This window comes from Macaca thibetana, chromosome 20 (assembly GCF_024542745.1).
Source record: "Macaca thibetana thibetana isolate TM-01 chromosome 20, ASM2454274v1, whole genome shotgun sequence".
NCBI lineage: Eukaryota > Metazoa > Chordata > Mammalia > Primates > Cercopithecidae > Macaca > Macaca thibetana.
Window position 1 is genome coordinate 72,730,541 of NC_065597.1, and position 7,852 is coordinate 72,738,392.

Genomic DNA, 7,852 nt, shown 5'->3' on the forward strand with positions numbered 1-7,852 from the left:
TCCACCTGCCTTGGCCTCCCAAAGTTCTGGGATACCCTTGAACACCCTATTGATGTCTAACTCCTCACTCGCACCCTCTGTCATCCTCACCAGCAACCAGTGTTTTCTCAAGTAATTAAACACTGAACTATCAGATAAGTGATTAGAGTCATTAAACTTTAAATCAGATTGTGTCGCTGGTCTGATAAGAATCCTCTGGAAACTGACCAGGCTCAGTGGCTCACGCCTGTAACTCCAGCACTTTGGGAGGCCGAGGTGGGCGGATCACTTGAGTTCAGGAGTTCGATACCAGCCTGGACAAAATGGAGAAATCCCATCTCTACTAAAAATACGAAAATTAGCTGGATGTGGTGACATGCGCCTGCAGTCCCATCAACTTGGGAAGCTGAAGCAAAAGAATCGCTTGACCCTGGGAGGCGGAGGTTGCAGTGTGCCGAGATCGCGCCACTGCACTCCAGCCTGGGTGAGGGAGCAGGGAAGAAAAAAAAAAAAAAGAACGCTCTGGAAGCTCTCAGAACACTTCAAGGTGCTGCCTGGACTGGCTCATGCCTCCCTCCCTGACCTCACCCCCACCGCATCCCCCACACCCCAGCATGATCTCCTCCTGGTTCCCCAGGTCTGGTCCTTTCTGCCTTCTGGGCTGCTGTACTGCGGTTCCCTCGGCCTGATGTGCTTCTTGCCTGCATCTTCACTTGGTAAATTCGTGCCTCGGAGCTCAGAGCTGCCTCCTCTGATAAGCCTTCCTTGATCTCCACCCCTCCACCTCCAGCCTGCTGTCTGCCCCACCTGCCATTGCCTCCTGAGCTGCCTGGTTCCTCTGTGCCTCTCCTACCACCTGGGGAACAGGTGAGGGTGGGACACAGCAGGGGGCGAGATGCCCAAAGTCAGGCTTATTTTGGTGGGATGGGGTCACCTGCTGCCGGCTTGTCCTAGATGCTCTGGTCACCAGCATAGGCAGAGCCAGGAAGGGGCCCTGATTTGGAAACTCAGAGCTCAACTCAGCCCTTGAACTCCCGGGTGGATGTGGAGGGGTTTTCCCATGGGGATGCTGGATGACTGGCCCTCACCCCAGTGGCTTGGTCTGCAGGACCTGCCCTTCTCAGATAAGGACCCCAAGGCTGGCAGGGTCTGGGAGTGCCCAGGGCTGGCTGACTTCATTTGGGCCCCAGGCCAGCCGGCTCAGAATGGCTTCTGGGGAGCTCGTGGCCTCGGCCTCCAAAAAGTCTGCATGAGTTGCTGGAAGCTGCCCTGCCCTGGCTGGGCTGGGGCTCTGTCTGAACGCAGGAGTCTGTCTGTCTGTCTATCTGTCTGAATAGGTCACTGTGTTCTTGTGCAGGGGCAGGGAGGGGTCCACACGGGCAGCTCCAGGGGCTGGGGGCGGGTGAGCCAAGCCCTTTCTTCCTGTTCTTTCCCGCTCAGGTTGAGGCTTCACTTTCCATCAAGAGAGGCCCCTTCCTGCACCCTGGGGAGGGAGGCTGTCCACAGGTAGGCCAGGCCTGGTCAGTGGTGCACGGCCTGAGTGGGGTGTGGGGGCACGGGACCCCTGGAAGGTGAGAGACCAAGAGCCTTAGCTGGTCTGGGGGCTGGTGTGGGGGCGAGCAGAGCCAGTTCGGCCCTTTCCAACAAGCGAGGATGACCATGACCTGGTTCCTGGAAGGGGTAACAAGGAGGTGAGCCACCTGCCCCCACCCCGCCCACTCCTTCCTCCACGGGCTCCTCCCTCAGTACCATGGAAGGTGGGGGGCTTCGCATTTCCCGGGGACCCTCATTGCCCTCAGAGTCCTGGCCACCCTCACCCTCCTGACTTTGACCTGCTGCTGCCTAAAAAGCGGTGCCCACCCCCCGGACTTTCAGTGGCTCCCCCTGCCCACCGGCTCCCCCTGCCCCAGGCCTGCAGGCCCGGTGAAGTTTCGCTGGCAGGGCTGGGGGTGCCCTCTCCCCAGGAAGGCCTCAGCTGGTCTCCACCCAGTCTGAATGAGGGGTGACTGGAAGCCCCCTCAGCGGGGTCCAGTCCCTCCTAGCTGCCTACCCCGCCATCCCCTCCCTGAGGGCCTGAGGGGCACTAGAAGGGCCCTCAGCTTTGGATAGAAGGAGGACCCCCAGCCCACACTGCCTCATAGAAGGGAGGAGTATTTGCCTCGAACATAAGTGCTCAGAACAACTGTTCTTGTAGCCTGAGTGACAGTGAATACAGGAGGGGAGGGCGGTGTAGACACAGGTGGGGCTCCTGATCCGGCCCCACAGGTGTCAGGCGTGGAAGAGGGAGGGACTGGGCAGAAGCGGCCCGTCCCCAGCGTGGGGCTTGGGCTTCTTCCGGGAAACACCGAGGGAGGTAGCAGAGGCCGCTCCCTCCCCGCTGGGCGGCACCCTCCCCTGCAGGGGTGGATGGGCACCCCAAAGGTGGGGGCTGGTGGGGGCCGGAGCAGGTGAGGAGAGGGCTGGTGGAGGCCGGAGCAGGTGAGCATCCAGCAGGTGGGGTCCCTGGGTCCTGGCATGCCATGCTGTCCTCAGGCCTCGCAGGGGGCATGGCTTGGTGTCCGGCCTGTCCCCCAGGGGGGCCTTCCCTCGACCCCTGCACCCCAGCAGATCTGTGAGGTCCAGGCAGGCCTCTTCTCAGGACCCCAGTAAGGGCCACTCGGGCACCCCACACAGCCCCCAAGGCTTCCTGCCTTAGACTGGGCAGTACCAGGGAGAGTGGGGCCCACAGGGACTTGTCTGGAACCACACGGCTGGCAGGGGCACAGCCCGGTGGGGTCCCTCCAAGCCAGGGCACTTCCACAGGCAGGCCCCCAACACCCCTTCCCTGTGTGGCGCTCCTCCCAGGTCAGGGAGGGGATTGGTGGTTAGTGAGGGGTGGGCTGGGAGCTGTGGCCAGCGGGATTCTGAGGTGGCCCTGAGATTCCCCCTCGGGGTCTCTGTGCTCTGTGACCCCCTCCCTAGAGTATGGGCCACCTCTCCTGTGATCGGATTGTTCTGTGGCACCGGTGGAGGGCCTTTTTCCTGTTTTTCTTTTTGCCTCTCCTGTGGTGTTACAGTGAAGGGGTTTCTGCAGGTGTAACCGGAGGTTCTAATCAGGTGACTTGGAGTTAATCAGAAGGGAGGTTGATCTGGCTAAGCCTGGCTAGCTCAGGTGCAGCCTTTAAGAGGCTAGAAACTGCAGAGCCGCCCCCTCCTGATGCCAAAGAAGCCTATGACCATCGGCTCCACAGCTGCAAGCAAAAGATTCTGCACACAACGACAAGCGCTCAGGAGAGCACCTCAGGCCTCGGTTGAGATCCCAGCCCTAGCTGACACCTCGAGTGCAGCCTGTGAGACCCTGAGCAGAGGTTCAGCAGTCCCCGCCCCGCACTCCTGCCACACAGAAGCCATGAGGTAAGTGGGTATTGTTTCGAGATGATAAATTTCTAGTGATTTGTTCTGCAGCAATTGTGTGCTGGAGTGTGGAGGAGCTGGCAGGGTGGAGGGTGGTGAGGGGCGAGGCTCATTAGGCAGGGTGTGGACCCCCAAAGGCTGCAATGACAGGCTGCTCAGGCCCAACGCCCTCCTCATCAGGGGCCTGGTAGGCAGTGTGCACAAAGTGGCCCTGACTATGGTTAAGTGCCCCCAGCTGGACCTATTCCTCTGGGGCTTCAGAATGGGGACCGGGTGATTGGTCTCGTTCCTGGGCAGCTGGATGTCTTCTGTTGGCCACGCAGGTTGGGAAGCAGAGCAGGTGGCTGGAGGCAGGAGGAGGGCCAGTGGAACGGGTATCTGGAGGCAACCGTGGCTGGTGCTAGCAGCCTGAGGCCAGGGACTGTCGTCCCCTTGGGCTCTAGAGAACCCCCTTGGGTACGTCTGGCTTCTGGTCCTTGAACCAGGTAGTCACACCTGATGCGAAAAACAGGGCGAGTACACCTGAGGCAGGTGTTGTATGCTTCAATTTGCATTTTTAGAGCCAGGAGCAGTGGCTCACACCTGTAATCCCACCACTTTGGGAGGCTGAGGCAGGTGTATCGATCTCCTGAGTTCAGGAGTTTGAAACCAGCCTGGGCAACACACAGAGACTCTGTCTCCACAAAAAAATTTAAAAATTAGGCCATGGTTCAAGCCTGTAATCCCAGCACTTTATGAAGCTGAGGCGGGCAGATCACCTGAGGTCAGGAGTTCGAGACTAGCCTGACCAACATGGTGAAACCCTGTCTCTATGAAAAAAAAAAATACAAAATTAGTCGGGGGTGGTGGCACATGCCTGTAATCCCATCTACTTGGGAGGCTGAGGCAGGAGAATCGCTTGAACCTGGGAGGTGGAGGTTGCAGTGAGCCGAGATCACACCACCACACTCCAGCCTGGGCAACAAAAGCGAAACTCTGTCTCAAAAAAAAAAAAAAAAAAAAAAGTTAAAAAACTAGCTGGATGTGGTGGTGCACACCTGTGGTCCCAGCTCTTTGGTAAGCTGAGGTGGGAGGATCGCTTGAGCCCAGGAGTTGGAGGCTGCAGTGAGCCAAGGCCGCATCACTGCACTCCAGCCTGGGTGACAGAGTGAGACTGTTTCAGAAAAGAGGCCAGGGAAAGTGTGCCTGGGCAGGTGCGTGTGCTGGGATGTGCACTGAGGAAGTGCCCTGTTCTCGCTGAGCTATGATGGTGCCAGGTTTTGCAGAGGAACAATGCAGGCAGGGAGACAGGCTTGGAGACTGCTGTGGTCACACCTGCCATCGGCTGGGCCCTGCATGAGTCAGGGACTGAGGGATGGGAATGTTTATGAATACAGGGACCCATGAAAGGGTCTCCTTTGCTGTCCTAGTGCCTTCCCCGGATTCTCTAGATCCTCTCAGCATTACACTCTAGAGGAAGGGGCCCATCAGCCCCTTAGCACACGAGGGAAGGAAACAGGCAGAGGGGCCGGGAGTGTGGCTCACACCTGTCATCCCAGCACTTTGGGAGGTTGAGGGGAGCTGATTGCTTGAGCCCAGAAGTTTAAGACCAGCCTGGCCAACATTTTGAAACCCTGCCTCTTCTAAAAGTACAAAAATTAGCTGGGTGTGGGAGTGCACACCTGTAATTCCAGTTATTCAGGAGGCTGAGGCAACAGAATTGGTTGAACCCAGGAGGTGGAGGTTGCAGTGAGCCAAGATCACACCACTGAACTCCAACCTGAGCAGCAGAGTGAGACTGTCTTAAGAAAAAAAAAAAAAAAAACCAAAACGGCAGAGGAGAGGGACTGCTAATGGGGAAGGGGCTGCTTTTCAGGGTAATGAAAATGTTCTGGAATGAGATAGTTGTGATAGATGCACAACCCTGTGAACTTATTAAAAGCCATTGATGGGCCGGCACTTTGGGAGGCCGAGGCGGATGTATCACGAGTTCCAGAGATCAAGACCTTCCTGGTCAACATGGAGAAACCCCGTCTCTACTAAAAATACAAAAATTAGCCGGGCGTGGTGGCAGGCGCCTGTGGGCCCAGCTACTCAGGAGGCTGAGGCAGGTGAATCGCTTGAACCAGGAAGGCGGAGGTTGCAGTGAGCCTAGATCACGCCATTGTACTGCAGCCTGGGTGAGAGCAAGACTCCATCTTAAAAAAAAAAAAAAGACAAAGCAGGCAGGTGGCAGCCCCTGACGACTGATGGGACGCAGGACAGGCAGGGCATCGAGGATAACTGTCACTCATCCGTGGTCTCCTCCCTCAGGCAAGAGGGCAGGGGACAGTCCCCTCTGCCGCCTGCATTGCTGGTGCTCACGGGAGATGCTGGGCAGGGCCCAGGAGGTGGCTGGACACGACACCCAGGTCTCATTTGCAGAAGGGAGGGCTGACTGACAAACCGTGAACCCCAAACGTGGCAGAGCAGAAGCGGGCTGAGGTCCAGCTCCCAAATCACCAACCCCCACTCCAAGGTTGGGCTCACGAAGGGGACTGGGAGGGGAAGCCAGAGGAGCTGGCACTGGAGGGGACCTGGGAGGGCAGTAAGTGCCTGCGGCCAGCTCAGAGACACACCTGCTGGCCTTAGTGGCAGGGGTCCTGTGCCACTCTGACTTGGCAGAGGAGGTGGGACAGGAGGCTAGGCTGGGACCACGGGGGGATGGGGCCCACCTGACGACTATGGGTCAGGGACCGGGGGTTCAGGGGCTCCCAGAGCTGGCCACTGCCCCTACCCCCATTTTCAAACTTAGAGTTCTTTGTTGATACCATTCTGATGCCTTGGGAATTTATTTTAAATTTCTTTTTTTTTTTTTTTTTTTTTTTTTTTTTTTGAGACGGAGTCTCGCTCTGTCGCCCAGGCTGGAGTGCAGTGGCGCGATCTCGGCTTACTGCAAGCTCCGCCTCCCGGGTTCACGCCATTCTCCTGCCTCAGCCTCCCGAGTAGCTGGGACTACAGGCGCCCACAACCGCGCCCGGCTAATTTTTTGTATTTTTAGTAGAGACGGGGTTTCACCGTGGTCTCGATCTCCTGACCTTGTGATCCACCCGCCTCGGCCTCCCAAAGTGCTGGGATTACAGGCGTGAGCCACCGCGCCCGGCAGGAATTTATTTTAAATTTCATGAGACGTTGTTGGCACTGTCACGTCAAAGGGCACCGACACACACCACGTGGTGCAGATGGCACACAGCAGGGTTTGTGGGCGAAGCACCAGCAGAGCCAGGGCTGGAAGCAGGAGCTGCCCCGCTGAGCCGCTGCTGGGCTGCACACTCTGCAGCCAGCGTTCACCCTCACACTTTAACTCTGTGACAGTGACTGGGCAGGGGACATCTGGTGGCTCTGGCACTTTCCAAAGAAAGGCTCTGAAGCTCACTTAGTGGCTGTCAGGTCCTTGTCATGGCTGAGTGGCCACCAGGGTGCAGGTTGGTGGCTGTGAACCTGCCCAAGGCAACAGCATCATCCAAATTCACGTACGTTGGAGAGTCTCAGCCCAGCAACGTAGGCTGCCATCTCTCCTCTGAGGTCAAAGCAGACGCGAGGCAGAGGAAGAGTGGGCCAGCCCCGGTCAATGACGCAAATGTCCAAAAGAGAAGAGAAGCTGATATCCTTCCTCTGACTCGTCTCACACTCGCTTAGGGATGCCTAGAGCCCAGCCAAGTGACAGGGCATGGCATGATGTGACCATGGCAGGAAGATGCTGGCCATGGAGGCCCCATCACAGAGGCAACCAGCCCACAGGTGCAGAGGCTGCAGTGACTCAGGCTGCTGTGACCCGGGCGTTTCTCTCGTATCTTGGGCACGTGTGGAGCTTCCCCCTCTGCAGGGAGCCTGACCAGAGGTCCAGCTGGTGGCGGCATGAGCTGGACCGTCTTTCAGCAGATGCCTTCCTCGGGCGTGGCTGCCTCCTGTGGGCGTGCACATTCGCACCACACGGTGAGAGTCGGGATTGGAGTACTGGATCTGTAGCCTTGGCCCCGAGTCCAGCTGGGGGCAGTTCGGTCCGCCTCAGGGCAGGATGCTTCAGGGCCGCGAACACCGCCCGAAGCGCAGCCACTGTGTCCCGTGTCCTCTGCCATCGGCAAAGGATGGACAGGTGGGCAAGTCTGCCCTTGGCCCAAGGGTGCCACTTGCCCAGGCTTATGCAAATGACTCCGGGGGAACTCAGGCTAATGGCCAGAGCGGAGCATCCCGCCTCTTTCAGCAACATGACCTGCCACATCGGGCCTGGGAGAGACCACGGGCTGCAGCTGGCCCCTCAGCAGTCCCTCCAGAGGCCCCAACTCCAGGTGTCCCTATCCACTGTTGGTCCAGGTTATATCTGGGCCAGGTGACCATAACTACCCAGGCATGGTGGGGCAGTCGCCTGCTGGGCACTGGCATGGAGACATGATGGGGTGTGACTTCACGGTGGCCAACTGTTGCTGCAAGGGGGATGTGAACAAGCACCAGCTCTACATGG